A 23,465-nucleotide genomic window follows, 5' to 3' on the forward strand; every position below is an offset into this window, starting at 1 on the left:
TCTTCTTTGATCAATCATATTTGATCACACAGTAGTTTTTTATGATAAATTAATTTAGATTATTAAATAATATTTATAAAATTAATTTAAAAGATCAGAAATTTAACGTGACAACCTCAAAATTGATATTAATCTTGTTCAATGTTTAAAAGAGGACGAAATGTGTGTATTAATAATTTTTAAAGATCATCATTTGTGATGAATTTATTTAAAAATTAAGATAAAACATTTTTAAAGCTAAATTCAGGATCTTAGTCTCAAGACTTTTACATTGACATTAATAATGTAAACTTAATCTTGTTCAATATATAAGAACAGAAGTTGTAACTAATTAATTAAAGAAGGTTAATCCTTTTTAATAGAATTGTAGTTTTTTTTCTGATAAAATTATTTAGAAAGTTAGATAAGACATATTTAGAATTAATTCTGCCTAACTAAATTCAGGAACTTAATCCGAAATTGATATTATTGACGTAAATTTAACAATTTTTTTTAAATAAACGGTAAATCGTATTTGATTACATTGTAGTTTTTTCTGAAGAATTAATTTAGAACGTAAGATAAGACATTTCTAGAAATAATTTTGCCCAACTAAATTCAGAAACTTAGTCTCGAAACATTTACATTGATATTAATGATGTAAATTTAATCTTGTTCAATATATAAGAAGAACAGACAGTTACAGTTGTAACTAATCATTTAAAAAAATAAACGGTAAATCAACTTTGATTACACTGTAGTTTTTTTCTGATGAATTGATTTAGAAAGTTAGAAAAGACATTTTTAGAATTAATGCTTTCTAACTAAATTCAGGAACTTAATCTCAAGTCTTCTACATTGATATTATTGACGTAAATTTAACAATTTTTTTTAAATAAACGGTAAATCATCTTTGATTACACTGTAGTAATTAATTTAGAACTTTAGATACGACATTTCTAGAATTAATTCTGCCCAGCTAAATTCAGGAACTTAGTCTCGAGACTTTTACATTAATATTAATGATATAAATTTAATCTTGTTCGATATATAAGAAGAACAAAAGTTGTAACTAATTAATTAAAAAAACGGTTAATCCTTTTTGATCACATTGTAGTTTTTTTCTGATAAAATTTAGAAAGTTGGATAAGACATTTTTAGAATTAATTCTGCCTAGCTAAATTCAGGAACTTAGTCTCAAGTCTTCTACATTGACATTATCGACGTAAATTTAACAATTTTTTTTTAAATTAACGGTAAATCATCTTTATTTACACTGAAGTTTTTTCTGATGAATTAAGTTAGAACGTTGGATAAGACATTTCTAGAATTAATTTTGTCCAGCTAAATTCAGGAACTTAGTCTCAAAACTTTTACATTGATATTAATGATGTAAATTTAATCTTGTTCAATATATACAAAGGACAGAAGTTGTAACTAATTATTTAAAAAATAAACAGAAAATCATCTTTGATCACATTGTAGTTTTTTTCTGATGAATTTATTTAGTTAGATAAGACATTTTTAGAATCAATTCTACCTAGCTAAATTCAGGAACTTAATCTCAAATCTTCTACATTGATATTATTGACGTAAATTTAACATTTTTTTTTTTTTAAATAAATGGTAAATCATCTTTGATTACACCGTATTTTTTTCTGAAGAATTAATTTAGAACATTAGATAAGACATTTCTATTGTAGAATTAATTTTGCCCAGCTAAATTCAGGAAGTCTACATTCATACTATGGATGTAAATTTAACATTTTTTTAAAATACACGGTAAATCATCTTTGATCACACTGTATTTTTTTTCTAATGAATTAATTCAGAACGTTAGATAATGACATTTTTTTAATTAATTCAAGGCTCATAAATTGATACTAATGATGCAAATTTAATCTTATTCAATATGTAAAAGAAGTTTTAACTATGTTTTAAACAATAAACAATAAAATCAATCATTTGTGATCACACTATAAGTTGATCACACCGTAGTTTTATCCGAAGAATTAATTTTAGTTATTAGATAATGATCGTCTTAAATTAATTTAAACAAGCAAGTTCAGAAACTAAAATTGGAGACGTCAAAATTAATATTAATGATGCGAATTTAATCTTGTTGTATATATTGAAGAGAATGAAACAATTCAACTATTTTTTATGGTAAATCATTTAAGATCACAAGTTTTCTTCAGTCAATCATATTTGGCCATATAGTAATTTTACAATTTATTATTACAGATTATGATATTTTTAAATTATTTAAGACAAAATTAAAAATTTAAATAAATTAATCTGTCAAAACTGATGTTAACAATACGTGTGTAATTCAATGTATGAAATATTTTCATTATTTTTTTTTTTTTAAGGATACTATGGGATCAATCATTTGTGATCCCACGGTGGTTTTTACAGGTGAATTAATTTAGATTATTAGATAATATTTTTAAATTGATTGGAGCAAATTATGTTCAGAAGACACCAAAATTGATGTTAACGATGCGACTTTAATCCGGTTCAGTATACCATTATTTAATATAATATTTTTGAAGTCAATCATATGTCATCACACGGTGTTTTCTCCAGACAATCACTTTTGATCACACGGTAGCTTTTTCAAGAGAATTAATTTAGATTAATAGATAAAGATGCTGACTACATTTAGTCATTGATTCACTTTTTTTGTGTGTGAAATAATACTTATTTCAAAGTAACACAGTAATTTATTTTGGCAATTATTTCTTAACACTCTATTATGTTATATGATTATTTTAAATTATAATATAATTATATATTATTATTATATTATATAGCTATAGAAAATAAATTAATATTTTATTACTTATATGAAACTTCAAGTTTAACTTGGAAACATCAGAATTAATAAGGAGGGAGGAAATATATAATTACCATCACCTTTAAGATATAATTAATCATTTATGTCCGGACGATAATTTCTTCAATTAACCAATTTTGATCATAGTGAGTCATATTCTACAATTATCAAATTTATCATTGACTCAGTAACTAGTTAATAGAAAATAAATTACGGTTTATATTAATTAAGTTAAATTAAACTTAAAAACGTCAATTATCGATACCAATATCGAAATTTGAAAACAGAATAAAAAGTTTTAAATCAAAATAAAATAAAGAATTAATTCGAATTTATGTTCGATATTTAATGAATAAATTGATCAATAAAAATTTTAAATTTAAATTTAAAAATTAGATTTTCTATCCTAAATTCTAATTTCATATTGTAAATTTTTTTGTACTAAACTACACATATATTTTGAACTATTTTAATATCAATTGTAGGTTTTGTGTCTATCAGATATTCCTCCATTATTTTAGATTATAATTATTAATTAAATTTCATTATTGATTCTATTTCTCAGAAGACAATAAGTGGAACAATTTCTCCATAAACAAATAATATAAAAAAACTTATAATTAATTTGTGGTTGTTTATATTGTACAGAAACTTTCGAAGTATAATTTCAGTTAATTTGGAAATAATATAATTGCATTTATTCTTTATTATTTTCCAATTATAATTCTATCTAAAGTATCAAAATTAATTAATTTATTGTAAATAATTGATTTTATAAATTCATTCCGTCAAACTATGTTAAAAAAACTCATCCTGAAGCTATTAAAATTGATACTAAAGGTGATTTTAGTATAATTTGATTCAATTTACAAATGAAAGGAAATATTTCCTCTACCAACACATTTAAGATATGGCCAATCATTTATGACCGTACAGTAGTTTTTTCCTGTTAATCAATTTTAATTCTGTCTAAACTCTCAAAATTAACTAATTTATTGTAAATAAATTATTTTGTGAATTCTTTCTGTCAAACTATGTGCAAAAACTTATCCTGAAACTATTAAAATTGATACTAAAGGTGTGATTTTAGTATAATTTTATTCAATATACAAATGAAAGGAAATATTTTATGTACCATCACTTTTAAGATATAGCCAATCATTTATGACCATACAGTAATTTCTTCGTCAATCAATTTTAATTCTGTTTAAACTCTCAAAATTAATTAATTTATTGTAAATAAATTATTTTGTAAATTCATTCCGTCAAACTATGTTCAAAAACTTATCCTGAAACGATTAAAATTGATACTAAAGGTGTGATTTTAGTATAATTTTATTCAATATACAAATGAAAGGAAATATTTTATGTACTATCACTTTTAAGATATAGCCAATCATTTATGACCGTACAGTAATTTCTTTCTGTCAATCAATTTTAATTCTGTTTAAGCCCTCAAAATTAACTAATTTATTGTAAATAAATTATTTTGTAAATTCATCCCATCAAACTATGTTTAAAAACTTATCCTGAAACTATTAAAATTGATACTAAAGGTGTGATTCTATTGTACGATTATTTCAGATTAGTATAATGTTTATTAAATATTATCATTGATCCAATTTGTAAATAGACAATAAGTGGAAATTTTCTACTCCAGAGATATATAATATAATAAAACTGAAAATGAATGTATAGTTGGCAACATTGTAAAGAAAATTTCTCAACATAATTTCAGTTTATTTAGACATAATTGAATCTATTCTTTGTTTCCATCTTTTCTTATTTTAAAACTTGTATTTTTCTAACTAAACTTTTAAAATTGACTAATTTATTAAAAATAATTTACTTTATAAATTAATTAAATCAGGATTAAAGGCTTTAATACAATTTGTGCAAATAAAAGGAAATGTTTCATCTACCATCACTTTTTTGATACCATCAATCATTTATGACCATAAGGTAGTTTTTACTTATCGTTCAATTTTAATCATACATTATTATTATATACTACAAACTTCTTTTCTAAGCATAATTTCAGTTTTATGGACATCTTTTCCTATTTTCAAACTTGTATATTTCTAACTAAACTCTCAAAATTAACTAATTTATTGGAAATAAATTACTTTATAAATTAATTCAATCAAAATTGATACTAAATGATTTTAATGATTTAAGTCAATGTACAAATGAAAGGAAGTGTTAAAATCTATCATCACTTTTAACAGACCGTTAATCACAGTTAATGGGACTTTCTTCTTGTCAATCAATTTTGATCATACTGTATTATTATATTACGAATATTTCGGACATTAATATTTAATCATTTACTGAATAACTAATTAATACACAATAATTTACTGTTTAAATCAAGCTACATTCAAAAAATTAGCTTAAAGACGTCAAAATTGATGTTAACATTACAGATTTAGTTTTGGTCAATCATTTTTGATCGCACAGTAATATTGTAGGTTCTACGATTATTTTATTTTTTCATATAATTTGATCATTGATTAAAATTCAGTACGTGAATAATCCAAGGAAATTCCGTCTGAATCCGTTGTTTAATATTTCACGGCCAGTTTCCATTTAAATATTAAGTTTCGCGAGACGATTTAACGGCCAAGCAATCCACTAACCCAATTTAAAACGAAAACAATCAACATACCTAAAATGAGTCACATTTCCCCGCTCCGGCAGAGGTTGCACGTTATTTCCATTTCGGACGCGAAAGGCCTTTCGCGTTTAAGCCTCCCATACAAAACCAGTTTCGATCGTCTGGGTCTCGTTTTACCATCACCCGGGACGCCGCCAATTCCGTCTGCCCACATCTCAGTCCGCTACGTGCCATCGGTCACTGTCCATTTATTCCCAAGCATTTAAACGCTGGACAAAATTAATTCCTGGTTAGGTTATGGCTTAACGATCAAACAAACTTAATATCGACGATGGGATTTTTCAAATTCCATTTAATGAATTTATGTATGAATCCGTGAAGGTTACATATAAACAAAATGCCAACCAAGTGAATGCAATTTATTATATCGGTCTTGAATCCGGACATCCGGTTCGTACGTAGTCATACCAATCAGGAATTCGTGGGGAAACTACGAACGGAACTTTCTTGTAATTGTACGCGTTATATTTAGAATGTGTTATATATAAAAAGCAAGTTGACAAGTTTCAATTAAATTTCATTTGATGTTTTTGTTTTAATAGTGTAAGATAAGATTTCTCTTCTGATCAAGAAGAAAGAGTACTATTACTTGTATAAGTATGTAATACAGAAACAAGTTCCCTGATTCGTATAGAATAAAAATAAAATAAGCTCTTAAAAGTCCCCCAAAAAGATATAAAAGACAATAAAGAGCGTTGCTAAAGTACTTTACACTCTGCTTCGTAATTAATACACTATTAATTTGTTTGTTGAATTTTAATATGTAACAGTAAACAATAAAACATTATTATATAATATAAATTCTAATGCATATTTTTACATCCTGTATTGTAATTAGTAATTTTTTGTAATTACCAAAAGTTTAAATTTAAAATATTCTATTAGTTTCTTAAATTTTAATATTATAATAGTAAATATTAAATTAAGTATTATTATTTTAATTAAAATTACTTAAAAATTCATTTAATTAAATATAAAATAAGAAATTATATTAACTGTAAATTATTATTCTTAAATATTTTGAGATTTCTTATATACATACAAATAAATATAAAATTTAATATAAATATATTAAAAAAGAACTTTTGAAAAAAAAAATATTTGTATAAATTTCTGGATAATTACATATTAATTTAAGTTTTCCCAGATGTTTATTTTAAATATGTATATTTTTATCAATTGGCATTATTATTATTATTATTAATAAATAAATATAATAAAGAATAAACAATATTCTTAATAATGGAATATTTGTTATTTTTTAATTAATCATTTATATTTTAACATTATGACATATTAACTAAAAAACTATTATATTATTTTAAAATTTTATATAAGAAATTTGAATGAAATTTATTTACCAATATGAATATTTAAATTTGAAATTAAAATTACTTAAAAATTCATTTAATTAAATATAAAATAAGCTTTGTATTAACTATAAATAACTATTCTTCATTATTTATATGTTTAAATTTCTGAACAATTAAATATTAATTCTACTTAATTTTTACTTGATTTATTTAAAATAAAAAATTGTTAATGGAATTAATTTAATTTTACCCAGATGTTAATTTTAAATATGTTTTTTTATCTATTAGCGTAATAATTATTATTAATAAACAAAAATAATAATGATTAAACAATATTATTAATAACAAATAATTTGTTATTTCTTGATTAGTCATTTATATTTTAACATTATGGCAGATTAACTAAAAAACTAATACATTATTTAAATATTTTATATGAAAAATTTGAATGAAATTTATTTCATTATTTACGAATATGAATATTTAAATTTTAAAACAAACAATAAAAAGTTAAATTTTGCAAAGTGTAAACATTATAAAAAGCTATTATTTATTATTATTTTTAGGGGATATATTAAAATTATTAATGAGAATTTGTAACGTAAGTTTATGTTTGTCGAAATATTAACATTATCATATAAAAATAAGAAAGTAAATTACACTGTTTGAAATTTCTCTTTATTTAAAAATACGTAATTTCTTTATTAATATGGTTACATAAATAAATTTTGAATAAATTGGTCTATTTTTAAAGTTAGTAAATTGTTTCATTAAGAAATATATTTATATTAATAATTGTAAAAAATAACTTGACATAAGTTAGATAAAATTATGTATAATTTTAATTTAATACATATTTTTAAAATTTTTGTACAGAAATCGATAAATTTAACAAATTGTAGATATTTTTAATAAAAAATATATGAATTGGGAAAAATATATTAATTAACAACTGACCCTCTTAAACACTTAACTACATTTTTTATTATAATTAAATAACGAATGTATAAATATATTTATATTAATAATAATTAATTAAATAATAATAAATTAATTGATATAAATTATACAAGAATATCATGTAAAAATTATACATAATTATCAATATTTTTTAATAATACACATTTTTATACAGAAAAATATATATTTTGTAATCGATAAATTTAATATGTTGTAAATATTTATAATAAAAAATATTTCAACAATTTTTCTTACAAACAAAGTATTATTAAAATTTACAAAAAGAAAAAATATATGAACTGGGAAAAATTTATTGTATTTTTTATATTCAAAACCAAAGAGTAACGTATAAATATATTTATATTAATAATTAATTAATTTATAATATGTATAAATAAAAAATAAATAGATATGAATTGTACTAAATTATCAAGTAAAAATTGTACATAATTATAAATATTTTTACGTATACATATTTTTATATAGAAGAACATGTTTTGTAGTTTAATATGATATAGATATTTATAATAAAAATTATTTCAACAATTTTTCTTACATTTTACAATAAAGTATTATTCAAATGTAAAAAAAGAAAAAAACATATAAACTGGAAAAAATTTATTAATTAATAACTTACCCCCTTAAAAGTAGTTTAACTGCATTTTTTTATTCTGAAACAAGAAGGTAATGTATAAATATATTTGTATTAATAATTAATTAATAATATGTGTAAATAAAATTGATTATAGTTATATTAGAATATAATGTACAAATTATACACAATTATGAATATTTTTACAGTAAAATAATCGAAAAATTTAATAGGTTGTAGATATTGATAAAGTATTACTTAAAATTACAAAAAGAAAAAGAAAAGATTTAGGAACAATTTATTAATTAACAACTGACCCCCTTAAAAGTTATTTATCTGTATTTTATATTATTTTGAAATAAATAAATATATTTAATATGTTGTAGGTACTCATAAAAAATTAAATAATTATTATTTTATTTCACAACAAAGTATTATTAAAATTTACAAAAAGAAAAATATATGAACTATATAAAAGTGGTTTAATTGCGTTTTTTAGTATTCTGAAATACTGAAGCAATGTATATAATAATTAATTAATTAATAATGTGTATAAATAAATTATACTAAAATATTATCTAAAAATTATACATAATTATAAATTCTTATTAATAATAAACATAGTTTTAATAATTTAATATTGAACAATGTTTCTTACATTACACAACAAAATATTATTAAAATTTACAAAACTAAAAATATAAGATTTAGGAGAAATTTATTAATAACCCGACTCTTAAAAGTAGTTTAACTATATTTTTTATTATTCTGAAATAAGCAAAAAATGTATAAATAAATATATCTATATCAGTAATTAATTAATTAATAAAGTGTATAAATAAAAAATAAAGTAATACATGAATATAATTAAAAATATTGTTAATATTATATATTTTTACGAAGAAAAGTAAATATTTTGTAACCCATAAATTTATTATGTTGTAGATTTCCTTTACAAAAAATATCAAATAATTTTTCTTACATTTCACAATAAAGTTTATATAAAAATAAAAATATAAAAACTGGGAGAAATTTATTAATTAACCAGTGACCCCCTTAAATGTAGTTTAACTGCATCTTTTATTATTTTGAACTAAGCAAGTAATGTACATTAAATATATTACATAATTTAAATATTTAATAAAGTTGTACAATTAAAATAAAAAATAATTGCTGATTATAAATAAAAAAAAGAAAAATGATTATACTAAAAATTTACATGAAATTTAATTAAACATTAAATATATAAAAAGCGTTAATATATGTAGTAGTTAAAAAAATCCCAATGATGATTATTTTGACATTATAAGTTATAACTAATAAACATTTAAATAAAAACACATTCAAATAAAATGATATCTTATGTTTGATACATTTTTTCAAGTTTACAAAAGTCATTTTAATTTATTATTTGTTTAATAAAAGATATATTTTTATCATTCTACGAATATTATTTATATTCACATGTTGATTTGTTATTTGTTTAATAAATGATGAATTTTATCATTTTACGAATATTATTTATACAAACATGCTGTCTATGTCTTCTATAATTAAAAAAAATAATAATAAATTTATTATCATTATTAATAATCTACTGAAAATTTCATGTTTACTCTTTAAGGTTCTAATTAACTAATTAATTTATGGAAGTTACAACTTTTATATTACATGCAATAAATAATTTTAACAAAAATTAATTATTTATTTTTTAATTGAACTTTATAGTATATTTAAACATAATGTAACAGTTCACTCAAAGTTAAGATTTAATGCATTTATTATGTTCTCCATTTAATTAAAAATGTCTTTTTAATTGTTGATTTATATTTACACAAATTTCTAATACAAATTAATTTTTGTAAGGCTATTTAGAAACATATACTTAAATCTAACCTAACAATTATATAATTTATCTTTCTACTTAAATAATGTAACATAAACACACTTAATAAATTTAAATCTGTCATAAATTGATTAAAAAGGGAGAAAAAATAATGTTTTATATAAGATTTTTCAAATATTTAAGCGAGAAAATCGAACAGAAACGACACGAAAACAATGTGACAAAACGGCCATGCCTAAAAAATAAGAATCGAGTTTACCTGGTCGCCATGTAAAAGAGCCGGAGCCCGCAAGGCACGTAACCGAAAAACACTCCATCCTCCATTCTCGCCCTGCCCGGTTCAGTTGGCGTTCTCGTTTCGAATACGGGTCCCGGGATGATCGTTGCCGGTTCCCGGTTGAATCCGCTTCCCTTCCACACCCCTTCCCGTGTCCCCCGTCCTCCGGCTCGGCCGGTCCTTGTGCCGTTTCGTCCCTACAGCACGCCTACAATGTGGAAATGTGGGCCAGAAATTCCATTTTGTGTGCGACGGAACGTGATTGCGCCCTGGAAAAATATTTTTTTCGTCAATCGGAGCGAGGAGGCGAATGTCCCGAGTAAAGCCCCGGATGTCGAAGGCCTAATCGCTCCGGGGACCGAATTAAATTATGATTTTGCCATGGGATCATTGCGATCGTTAATTAAACGCGGATTTGTTCAGCTAGTCAACAGCTCCAACCCTCTGTGAACTCATTTTAAAACGTTGTAATTATAAATAGCTCTTTTAATTGATCAAGTTAAAGTAGTATAAATAAAAAGTGGGTAATGGTCATTATAGTATAGTATTTAGTATATTTTATAAATGTCAGAAATCAACTAACAATATAATGAGTGTTTTAAATAGTGGGTAATCTTAATTTTAATGTCTATTCTACTTTATAAATATAAAATATTCAATTCACAACAGTGGGTAATAGTCATTATAGTAGTAATAATATTTAATATATTTTATAAATGTCAGAAGTTCAACTAATAATAATAATGAGTGTTTTAAATAATCTTAATTTAATGTATAATCTATTTTATAATTGTAAAAAATTCAATTCACAATTATAATGAATTGATCTAAAGCAAAGCAAACTAATAATATTATTAAACAGTAGGTAATAGTCACTGTACTAATTTTTATGTTTAATCTGTTTTGTAGATATAAAAAATTCAATTTACACATAATGAATTGTGAATGAAAATAAACTACACTAATAATATTATTAAACAGTGAGTAATATTCATTGTAGTAATTTTAATGTTTAATATATTTTATAAATGGTAGAAATTGAACTAACAATAATAATGATTGTTTTAAATAGTGAGTAATCGTAATTTTAATGTCTAACCTATTTTATAAATATAAAATATTCAGTTTACAGCAGTGGGTAATACTCATTACAGTAGTAATAATATTTAATATATTTTATAAATGTCAGGAATTCAACTATCAATAATAATTAGTGTTTTAAATAGTGGGTCATATTAATTTTAATGTATAACCTATTTTATAAATGTAAAAAATTCAATTCACAATTATAACTAATTGATCTCAAGCAAACCAAACTAATAATATTATTAAATAGTGGATAATAGTCACTGTACTAATTTTTATCTTTAATGTCTTTTGTAGATGTAAAAAATTCAATTTACATATAATGAATTGTGAATGAAAATAAACTACACTAATAATATTATTAAACAGTGGGTAATAACCATTGTAGTAATTTTAATGTTTAATATATTTTATAAATGTTAGAATCTCAGCTAACAATTATAATTAATTGACCTAAAGCAAATCAAACTAATAATATTATTAAATAGTGGGTAATAGTCACTGTACTAATTTTTATGTTTAATCTATTTTGTAGATGTAAAAAATTCAATTTACACATAATGAATTGTGAATGAAAATAAACTACACTAATAATATTATTCAACAGTGGATAATAACCATTGTAGTAATTTTAATGTTTAATATATTTTATAAATGTTAGAAACTCAACTAAAAATAATAATAAATGTTTTAAATAGTGAGCAATCGTAATTTTAATGTCTAATCTATTTTATAAATATAAAATATTCAGATTACAACAGTGGATAACACTCATTACAGTAGTAATAATATTTAATATATTTTATAAATGTCAGAAATTCAACTATCAATAATAATGAGTGTTTTAAATAGTGGGTAATCTTAATTTTAATGCATAATCTATTTTATAAATGTAAAAAAATTCAATTCACAATTATAATGAATTGATCTACGGCAAACCAAATTAATAATATTATTAAATAGTGGGTAATAATCACTATACTAATTTTTATGTTTAATCTGTTTTATAGATGTAAAAAATTCAATTTACACATAATGAATTGTGAATGAAAATAAAATACACTAATAATATTATTAAACAGTGGGTAATAACCATTGTAGTAATGTTAATGTTTAATATATTTTATAAATGTTAGAAACTCAACTAACAATAATAATGGATATTTTAAATAGCGAGTAATCGTAATTTTAATGTCTAATCTATTTTATAAATATAAAATATTCAGTTTACAACAGTGGGTAACACTCATTACAGTAGTAATAATATTTAATATATTTTATAAATGTCAGAAATTCAACTATCAATAATAATGAGTGTTTTAAATAGTGGGTAATCTTAATTTTAATGCATAATCTATTTTATAAATGTAAAAAAATTCAATTCACAATTATAATGAATTGATCTAAGGCAAACCAAATTAATAATATTATTAAATAGTGGGTAATAGTCACTTTGCTAATTTTTATGTTTAATCTGTTTTGTAGAAGTAAAAAATTCAATTTACACATAATGAATTGTGAATGAAAATAAGATACACTAATAATATTATTAAACAGTGGGTAATAACCATTGTAGTAATTTTAATATTTAATATATTTTATAAATGTTAGGAATTCAACTAACAATAATAATGAATGTTTTAAGTAGTGAATAATTGTAATTTTAATGTCTAATCTATTTTATAAATATAAAATATTCAGTTTACAACAGTGGGTAACACTCATTACAGTAGTAATATTTAATATATTTTATAAATGTCAGAAATTCAACTATCAATTATAATGAGTGTTTTAAATAGTGGGTAATCTTAATTTTAATGCATAATCTATTTTATAAATGTAAAAAAATTCAATTCACAATTATAATGAATTGATCTACGGCAAACCAAATTAATAATATTATTAAATAGTGGGTAATAATCACTATACTAATTTTTATGTTTAATCTGTTTTATAGATGTAAAAAATTCAATTTACACATAATGAATTGTGAATGAAAATAAGATACACTAATAATATTATTAAACAGTGGGTAATAACCATTTTAGTAATTTTAATATTTAATATATTTTATAAATGTTAGGAATTCAACTAACAATAATAATGAATGTTTTAAGTAGTGAATAATTGTAATTTTAATGTCTAATCTATTTTATAAATATAAAATATTCAGTTTACAACAGTGGGTAACACTCATTACAGTAGTAATAATATTTAATATATTTTATAAATGTCAGAAATTCAACTATCAATTATAATGAGTGTTTTAAATAGTGGGTAATCTTAATTTTAATGCATAATCTATTTTATAAATGTAAAAAAATTCAATTCACAATTATAATGAATTGATCTAAGGCAAACCAAATTAATAATATTATTAAATAGTGGGTAATAGTCACTATGCTAATTTTTATGTTTAATCTGTTTTGTAGAAGTAAAAAATTCAATTTACACATAATGAATTGTGAATGAAAATAAGATACACTAATAATATTATTAAACAGTGGGTAATAACCATTGTAGTAATTTTAATATTTAATATATTTTATAAATGTTAGGAATTCAACTAACAATAATAATGAATGTTTTAAGTAGTGAATAATTGTAATTTTAATGTCTAATCTATTTTATAAATATAAAATATTCAGTTTACAACAGTGGGTAACACTCATTACAGTAGTAATAATATTTAATATATTTTATAAATGTCAGAAATTCAACTATCAATAATAATGAGTGTTTTAAATAGTGGGTAATCTTAATTTTAATGCATAATCTATTTTATAAATGTAAAAAAATTCAATTCACAATTATAATGAATTGATCTACGGCAAACCAAATTAATAATATTATTAAATAGTGGGTAATAATCACTATACTAATTTTTATATTTAATCTGTTTTATAGATGTAAAAAATTCAATTTACACATAATGAATTGTGAATGAAAATAAAATACACTAATAATATTATTAACCATTGTAGTAATTTTAATGTTTAATATATTTTATAAATGTTAGAAATTCAACTAACAATAATAATGAATGATTTAAATAGTGAGTAATAGTAATTTTAATGTCCAATCTCTTTTATAAATATAAAATATTCAGTTTACAACAATGGGTAATACTCATTACAGTAGTAATAATATTTAATATATTTTATAAATGTCAGAAATTCAACTATCAATAATAATGAGTGTTTTAAATAGTGGGTAATCTTAATTTTAATGCATAATCTATTTTATAAATGTAAAAAAATTCAATTCACAATTATAATGAATTGATCTAAGGCAAACCAAATTAATAATATTATTAAATAGTGGGTAATAGTCACTATGCTAATTTTTATGTTTAATCTGTTTTGTAGAAGTAAAAAATTCAATTTACACATAATGAATTGTGAATGAAAATAAGATACACTAATAATATTATTAAACAGTGGGTAATAACCATTGTAGTAATTTTAATATTTAATATATTTTATAAATGTTAGGAATTCAACTAACAATAATAATGAATGTTTTAAGTAGTGAATAATTGTAATTTTAATGTCTAATCTATTTTATAAATATAAAATATTCAGTTTACAACAGTGGGCAACACTCATTACAGTAGTAATAATATTTAATATATTTATAAATGTCAGAAATTCAACTATCAATAATAATGAGTGTTTTAAATAGTGGGTAATCTTAATTTTAATGCATAATCTATTTTATAAATGTAAAAAAATTCAATTCACAATTATAATGAATTGATCTAAGGCAAACCAAATTAATAATATTATTAAATAGTGGGTAATAGTCACTTTGCTAATTTTTATGTTTAATCTGTTTTGTAGAAGTAAAAAATTCAATTTACACATAATGAATTGTGAATGAAAATAAGATACACTAATAATATTATTAAACAGTGGGTAATAACCATTGTAGTAATTTTAATATTTAATATATTTTATAAATGTTAGGAATTCAACTAACAATAATAATGAATGTTTTAAGTAGTGAATAATTGTAATTTTAATGTCTAATCTATTTTATAAATATAAAATATTCAGTTTACAACAGTGGGTAACACTCATTACAGTAGTAATAATATTTAATATATTTTATAAATGTCAGAAATTCAACTATCAATAATAATGAGTGTTTTAAATAGTGGGTAATCTTAATTTTAATGCATAATCTATTTTATAAATGTAAAAAAATTCAATTCACAATTATAATGAATTGATCTAAGGCAAACCAAATTAATAAAATTATTAAATAGTGGGTAATAGTCACTATGCTAATTTTTATGTTTAATCTGTTTTGTAGAAGTAAAAAATTCAATTTACACATAATGAATTGTGAATGAAAATAAGATACACTAATAATATTATTAAACAGTGGGTAATAACCATTGTAGTAATTTTAATATTTAATATATTTTATAAATGTTAGGAATTCAACTAACAATAATAATGAATGTTTTAAGTAGTGAATAATTGTAATTTTAATGTCTAATCTATTTTATAAATATAAAATATTCAGTTTACAACAGTGGGTAACACTCATTACAGTAGTAATAATATTTAATATATTTTATAAATGTCAGAAATTCAACTATCAATTATAATGAGTGTTTTAAATAGTGGGTAATCTTAATTTTAATGCATAATCTATTTTATAAATGTAAAAAAATTCAATTCACAATTATAATGAATTGATCTAAGGCAAACCAAATTAATAATATTATTAAATAGTGGGTAATAGTCACTATGCTAATTTTTATGTTTAATCTGTTTTGTAGAAGTAAAAAATTCAATTTACACATAATGAATTGTGAATGAAAATAAGATACACTAATAATATTATTAAACAGTGGGTAATAACCATTGTAGTAATTTTAATATTTAATATATTTTATAAATGTTAGGAATTCAACTAACAATAATAATGAATGTTTTAAGTAGTGAATAATTGTAATTTTAATGTCTAATCTATTTTATAAATATAAAATATTCAGTTTACAACAGTGGATAACACTCATTACAGTAGTAATAATATTTAATATATTTTATAAATGTCAGAAATTCAACTATCAATAATAATGAGTGTTTTAAATAGTGGGTAATCTTAAATTTAATGCATAATCTATTTTATAAATGTAAAAAAATTCAATTCACAATTATAATGAATTGATCTAAGGCAAACCAAATTAATAATATTATTAAATAGTGGGTAATAGTCACTATACTAATTTTTATGTTTAATCTGTTTTATAGATGTAAAAAATTCAATTTACACATAATGAATTGTGAATGAAAATAAGATACACTAATAATATTATTAAACAGTGGGTAATAACCATTGTAGTAATTTTAATATTTAATATATTTTATAAATGTTAGGAATTCAACTAACAATAATAATGAATGTTTTAAGTAGTGAATAATTGTAATTTTAATGTCTAATCTATTTTATAAATATAAAATATTCAGTTTACAACAGTGGGTAACACTCATTACAGTAGTAATAATATTTAATATATTTTATAAATGTCAGAAATTCAACTATCAATAATAATGAGTGTTTTAAATAGTGGGTAATCTTAATTTTAATGCATAATCTATTTTATAAATGTAAAAAAATTCAATTCACAATTATAATGAATTGATCTACGGCAAACCAAATTAATAATATTATTAAATAGTGGGTAATAGTCACTTTGCTAATTTTTATGTTTAATCTGTTTTGTAGAAGTAAAAAATTCAATTTACACATAATGAATTGTGAATGAAAATAAGATACACTAATAATATTATTAAACAGTGGGTAATAACCATTGTAGTAATTTTAATGTTTAATATATTTTATAAATGTTAGAAACTCAACTAACAATAATAATGGATATTTTAAATAGCGAGTAATCGTAATTTTAATGTCTAATCTATTTTATAAATATAAAATATTCAGTTTACAACAGTGGGTAACACTCATTACAGTAGTAATAATATTTAATATATTTTATAAATGTCAGAAATTCAACTATCAATAATAATGAGTGTTTTAAATAGTGGGTAATCTTAATTTTAATGCATAATCTATTTTATAAATGTAAAAAAATTCAATTCACAATTATAATGAATTGATCTAAGGCAAACCAAATTAATAATATTATTAAATAGTGGGTAATAGTCACTTTGCTAATTTTTATGTTTAATCTGTTTTGTAGAAGTAAAAAATTCAATTTACACATAATAAATTGTGAATGAAAATAAGATACACTAATAATATTATTAAACAGTGGGTAATAACCATTGTAGTAATTTTAATATTTAATATATTTTATAAATGTTAGGAATTCAACTAACAATAATAATGAATGTTTTAAGTAGTGAATAATTGTAATTTTAATGTCTAATCTATTTTATAAATATAAAATATTCAGTTTACAACAGTGGGTAACACTCATTACAGTAGTAATAATATTTAATATATTTTATAAATGTCAGAAATTCAACTATCAATAATAATGAGTGTTTTAAATAGTGGGTAATCTTAATTTTAATGCATAATCTATTTTATAAATGTAAAAAAATTCAATTCACAATTATAATGAATTGATCTAAGGCAAACCAAATTAATAATATTATTAAATAGTGGGTAATAATCACTATACTAATTTTTATGTTTAATCTGTTTTATAGATGTAAAAAATTCAATTTACACATAATGAATTGTGAATGAAAATAAGATACACTAATAATATTATTAAACAGTGGGTAATAACCATTGTGGTAATTTTAATGTTTAATATATTTTATAAATGTTAGAAACGCAGTGTTTTAAATAGTGGGTAATCTTAATTTTAATGCATAATCTATTTTATAAATGTAAAATATTTAATTCACAACAGTGGGTAAGAGTCATTATAGTTAATATATTTTATAAATGTCTAAAATTCAACTAATAATAATAATAATGAGTGTTTTAAATGGTGGGTAATCTTAATTTTAATGTTTAATCTCTTTTATAAAAAATTTACAAACTAATAATATTATTAAACAGTGGGTAATGGTCATTGTACTAATTTTTAAATTAAACATTCTATTTTTCAGTGGGCAATAATTATTGTAGTAATTTTAATGTAATCTATTTTATAAAAGTAAAATATTAGATAAAAAATTGAACAGGAATATGATATAATATTGAACAATAATAGAACAAAACAGAACAAATATAAATATGAAAGGTAATGCACATAATACAATTGATGCAATAAAAAAATAATCCAATATGTAACAAAACCCAATATATTTCATTCGAGAACAGACAGGAATTCTTTAGAATAGATCTGCCGAAATAATCCGGCAACAGTAAGGGACGTTACGTACAGATGTGCAATAAATCCGACGGACCGAAATATGTCGTTACATTGAACGATGGTATGTGACTTTATTGAACGGTCCGGTATTACGGTATCATAAATCTGCCGCCTATGACTTGCCTTCTGAATTAGATCGGCTAGGTGCAAAATAAAATGGTGCTTTTTCACGAAAAAAAAGAAGGAAGAAGCAAACTGTATGCAACAATAACACGGCCTGTCGAAGTGTACAATTTTAGATTTATGGGCCCGGCCGAAGTTTTCAAAGTTCAATTTGCTGCGACGATCTTATTATTTCCCATTATGACGTTTATTCTATTTAGGAAATTGCTTTTATTGTCGAATAAATGGTGATGACCATTTCATAAATTTAGTGATGCAATCTGTAAGAAAACTTATTACAAAAATGGTATATTTGCACTCTAAACTAACTTCTTTAACTCATACTATAGTAAAAACTTTATCAATTTTCTGATCTAACGAGACAATTTTAATGAATTATATTAATTCCAATAAATAATTATAGCATTTAATGATAATTAATTATATTACTCATTCAATAAGTCAAGATTAATAATTATGATAATTATTCTGCTTATTAAAACATATCTTTTATTGTACAATAAGTAGTCGGTAATAATTTTATAAATTTATTGATGCAACCTGTAAGAAAAGCTACACCAAATATAGTATATGTAAGTTGTTTTTAGGATTCTTCTTAATTAATAATAATCGCACTATTATGAATTAAACGATTGTTTAACAATAAATCCTGTAAATTTTTAAATTAATTACAGTAAGTTAATTGAATGACAATTAATTAGATTTCTGACTCGATCTGTCAATAGTTCAAGTGGGAGCAATGGTCACATTTTATTTATTATATCGTTTATTCTGCATTTTCTTAAAAAAAGATTTTATTATAGAATTGGCTCCGGTAAGAATTTTATAAATTTATGAATGCAATCTGTAAGGAAAAGTACTACAAAAATGATACATTTAAATTGTTTTTGGGATCCCAAATTAGCTTATAAAAATGAATAATAATCATATCATCAAATATGTGATAATATACCGAGTGGATTCTAAAAGGATAAACAAATTTTAATAAGTAATTTTTAAATTAAATGACAATTAGTTATATTACTAAGTAAATAGTAAAGAGTTCAATTTATTGGAACAATTTTAACTTTTCCATTTTGGTATTTATTTTGTTAATTTTTCATTAAAGAAGAACTTTTAATGTAGAATAAATCTTCTGTAAGAATTTTATAAATTTATGAATGCAACCTGTAAGGAAAGGTACTACGAAAGTGATATATTTAAGTTGTTTTTGGGATTCCAAGTTAACTTATCAAAATGAATAATAATCATATTATCATTATTTGATAATATACCAAGTGAATGATAAAATGATAAATTAATATTAATAAGTAATTATTAAATTAAATAACAATTAGTTATATTACTAAGTAGATACTAAAGAGTTCAATTTGTTGGAACGATTTTAAATTTTCCATTATGATATTTATTATGTTAATTTTTCATTAAAGAAGAGCTTTTATTGTAGAATAAGCTGCTGTAAGAATTTTATAAACTTGTGGATGCAACCTGTAAGGAAAAGTACTACGAAAACAGTATATTTAAGTTGTTTTTTGGATTCCAAGTTAACTTATCAAAATGAATTATAATCATATTATCAATTATTTGATAATATACCGAGTGAATTTTAAAATGATAAACTGATTTTAATAAGTAATTATTAAATTAAATGTCTATTAGTTATATTACTAAGTAGATAGTCAAGAGTTCAAATTGTTGGAACGATTTTAACTTTTCTATTATGATATTTATTATGTTAATTTTTCATTAAAAAAGAGCTTTTATTGTAAAATAAGCTGCTGTAAGTATTTTATAAACTTATGGATGCAACCTGTAAGGAAAAGTACTACAAAAACAGTATATTTAAGTTGTTTTTTACATTTCACGTTAACTTATCTAAAATGAATAATAATCATTATATCATAATATATCGAGTGTATTCTAAAATGATAAATTAATTTTAATAAGTAATTTTTAAATTAAATGACAATTAGTTATATTATTAAGTAGATAGTTAAGAGTTCAAATTGTTGCAACGATTTTAACTTTTCCGTTATGATATTTATTATGTTAATTTATCATTAAAGAAGAGCTTTTATTGTAAAATAAACTGCTGTAAGAATTTTATAATCCTATGGATGCAAGCTTTGATATATTTAAGTTGTTTTTGGCATTCTAAAATAACTTATCAAAATGAATAATAGTCATATTATCAATTATTTAATAATATACCGATTGGATTTTAAAATGATAAACTAATTTTAATAATTAAATATTAAATTAAATGACAATTTGTTATATTACTAAGTATATAGAAAAGAATTCAATTTGTTGGAACAATTTTAACTTTTCCATTATGATATTTATTATGTTAATGTTTCATTAAAGAAGACCTTTTATTATAGTACAAGCTGTTGTAAGAATTTTATAAACTTATGTATGCAACATGTAAGGAAAGGTACTACAAAAGTGATATATTTAAGTTGTGTTTGGGATTCCAAGTTAACTTATCAAAATGAATTATAATTATATTATCAATTATTTGATAATATACCGAGTGAATTTTAAAATGATAAATTAATTTTAATAAGTAATTTTTAAATTAAATGACAATTAGTTATATTAATAAGTAAATAGTTAAGAGTTCAAATTGTTGTAACAATGTTAACTTTTCCATTATGATATTTATTATGTTAATTTTTCATTAATGAAGAGCTTTTATTGTAGAATGAGCTGCTGTAAGAATTTTATAAACTTGTGGATGTAACTTGTAAGGAAAAGTACTACGAAAGTGATATATTTAAGTTGTTATTGGGATTCCAAGTTGATAATATACATATAATACATAGTGGATTTTAAAATTATAAACTAATTAATCATTAATTATTAAATTAAATTACAATTACTTATATTTTTAATTGTATGTATAATACACTGTAAAAACACATTAATATATTAAGAAAATGTTTCATCCTTGCTGTATTTTTGGGGTTTCAAATTACTACGTTTAAATGAATAATAAACGTGTTAACAAATGATTAAAGAAAACAAAAAGAAAAACCGACTCACCCCTTGTTTCGTTAACGTAAATAAATGAGGAAAGGGAATTAGCGATCCTGGCAGAATAATGAGTGTGATTCAGACAGTGACAGCCCAAATGTCTTTATAAGTGCTTCGAATCGATTTATACACTAAAGAACGAAAACGACGACCAGTGATAAATAAGTGACGATTTTACAAGCATACTCCGGAAACTGTACATAAATATGCACAGTCAAAAAGACGTTTAAGTCAGTTTTCTTGGAATTTTCGTTATTCCGTACGTGTAGAGAAAACGTTGAAAAGGACCGGGGTTGGTCCCGTTTTGGATCGGAGATGCTCGAAAACGCAATGTCATTAATCTTGCGTGGACGGGTTAAGGAAGGTCGGGAATATGTTGGCATTGGTCCTTGCAGTGCCGGCGTGACATGCACTATCTTGGGGCCACGGCATGTTTTCGTGACAATTACCGTTCAGTAATTTATAAGCGATTAACTTTTTGGGATAGGTCAGTTATATCTACACATTGACTCGGTATCACTGACAGATCTTTTCGTACGTAATTAAATGACTCAACATCTGTTACTTTGGTATTTCCCAAACGAAAATTTTACTTTAATTTGCTACGATTACAAAACGAATCAAAATTGAGACACGCTTTCGACTCGCATCAAGTTTATTGGGATAACTTTGACGCATGCTGCATGTGAGTTTTATGAAGTAATGAAAGTTGCACTCGACAAGTTAATAAACAAATTTAATTTCCTTTGCTTACAAATAATCTACTGTTATCCAAAATATTTAGATAACTTTCATTAACAAAGCTCCCTATCACACTTACCGATTAATTTGTAAAAAATCTGGTCGATTTATAACATCTTATATCAAGTTAAGATATTGTTGTATATTGAATAAATATAAGATATTAAAGCTGTAAATTACAAAAAGAAACTACACCCAAATAACAAGAAATTAAAACAAGAAAATGAAACAAAATTTATTCATAATGTCACATCTTATTTTCAACAGAAAACAACTTAAAATTGCATGGTGATCAAGCGGATAAACCGGTCTCTTTAAATTAAACTAATAATTAATAAATTATAATTTTATATTCGCTATAAGTTGTTCTGTATTTAAAATAATTGTGGGTAAAATATAATATTTAACTTGTCTCAACAGTTATTATTAATTATGCTTGTTTAAACAATATTTGAAGAGAATGGAATTTACTCATTCGTGTGAAAAAGTAATAGAATTAGTATTAAACAATTATATATATAAAATGACCTTTCCACGGGATATATTCTTTAAAACAGAATGATAATATCCATATTATTCAATCGGTCTGTCAAATTTATATATAATCTTATTGTACTGATGTTT

At 21.9% G+C, this 23,465-nt stretch overlaps 1 long non-coding RNA gene across 2 annotated transcripts in view; it reads right to left on the minus strand.

Moving 5' to 3' along the window:
• The window catches only part of LOC109597275 (uncharacterized), a 52,295-nt gene that overhangs the window by 19,949 nt on the left and 8,881 nt on the right, over nt 1-23,465 (minus strand). Inside the window, exons 2-4 of one of the 2 annotated variants that reach the window (XR_007547590.1) lie at nt 10,466-10,752; nt 8,406-8,439; nt 5,487-5,704 (exon numbers count right to left, since the gene is read on the minus strand). This is a non-coding gene — a long non-coding RNA (uncharacterized LOC109597275). The remainder of the gene's footprint in view (nt 1-5,486; nt 5,705-8,405; nt 8,440-10,465; nt 10,753-23,465) is intronic. The other variant, XR_002191418.2, reaches the window with a different exon arrangement.

This window comes from Aethina tumida, chromosome 3 (genome assembly GCF_024364675.1).
Source record: "Aethina tumida isolate Nest 87 chromosome 3, icAetTumi1.1, whole genome shotgun sequence".
Lineage (NCBI taxonomy): Eukaryota > Metazoa > Arthropoda > Insecta > Coleoptera > Nitidulidae > Aethina > Aethina tumida.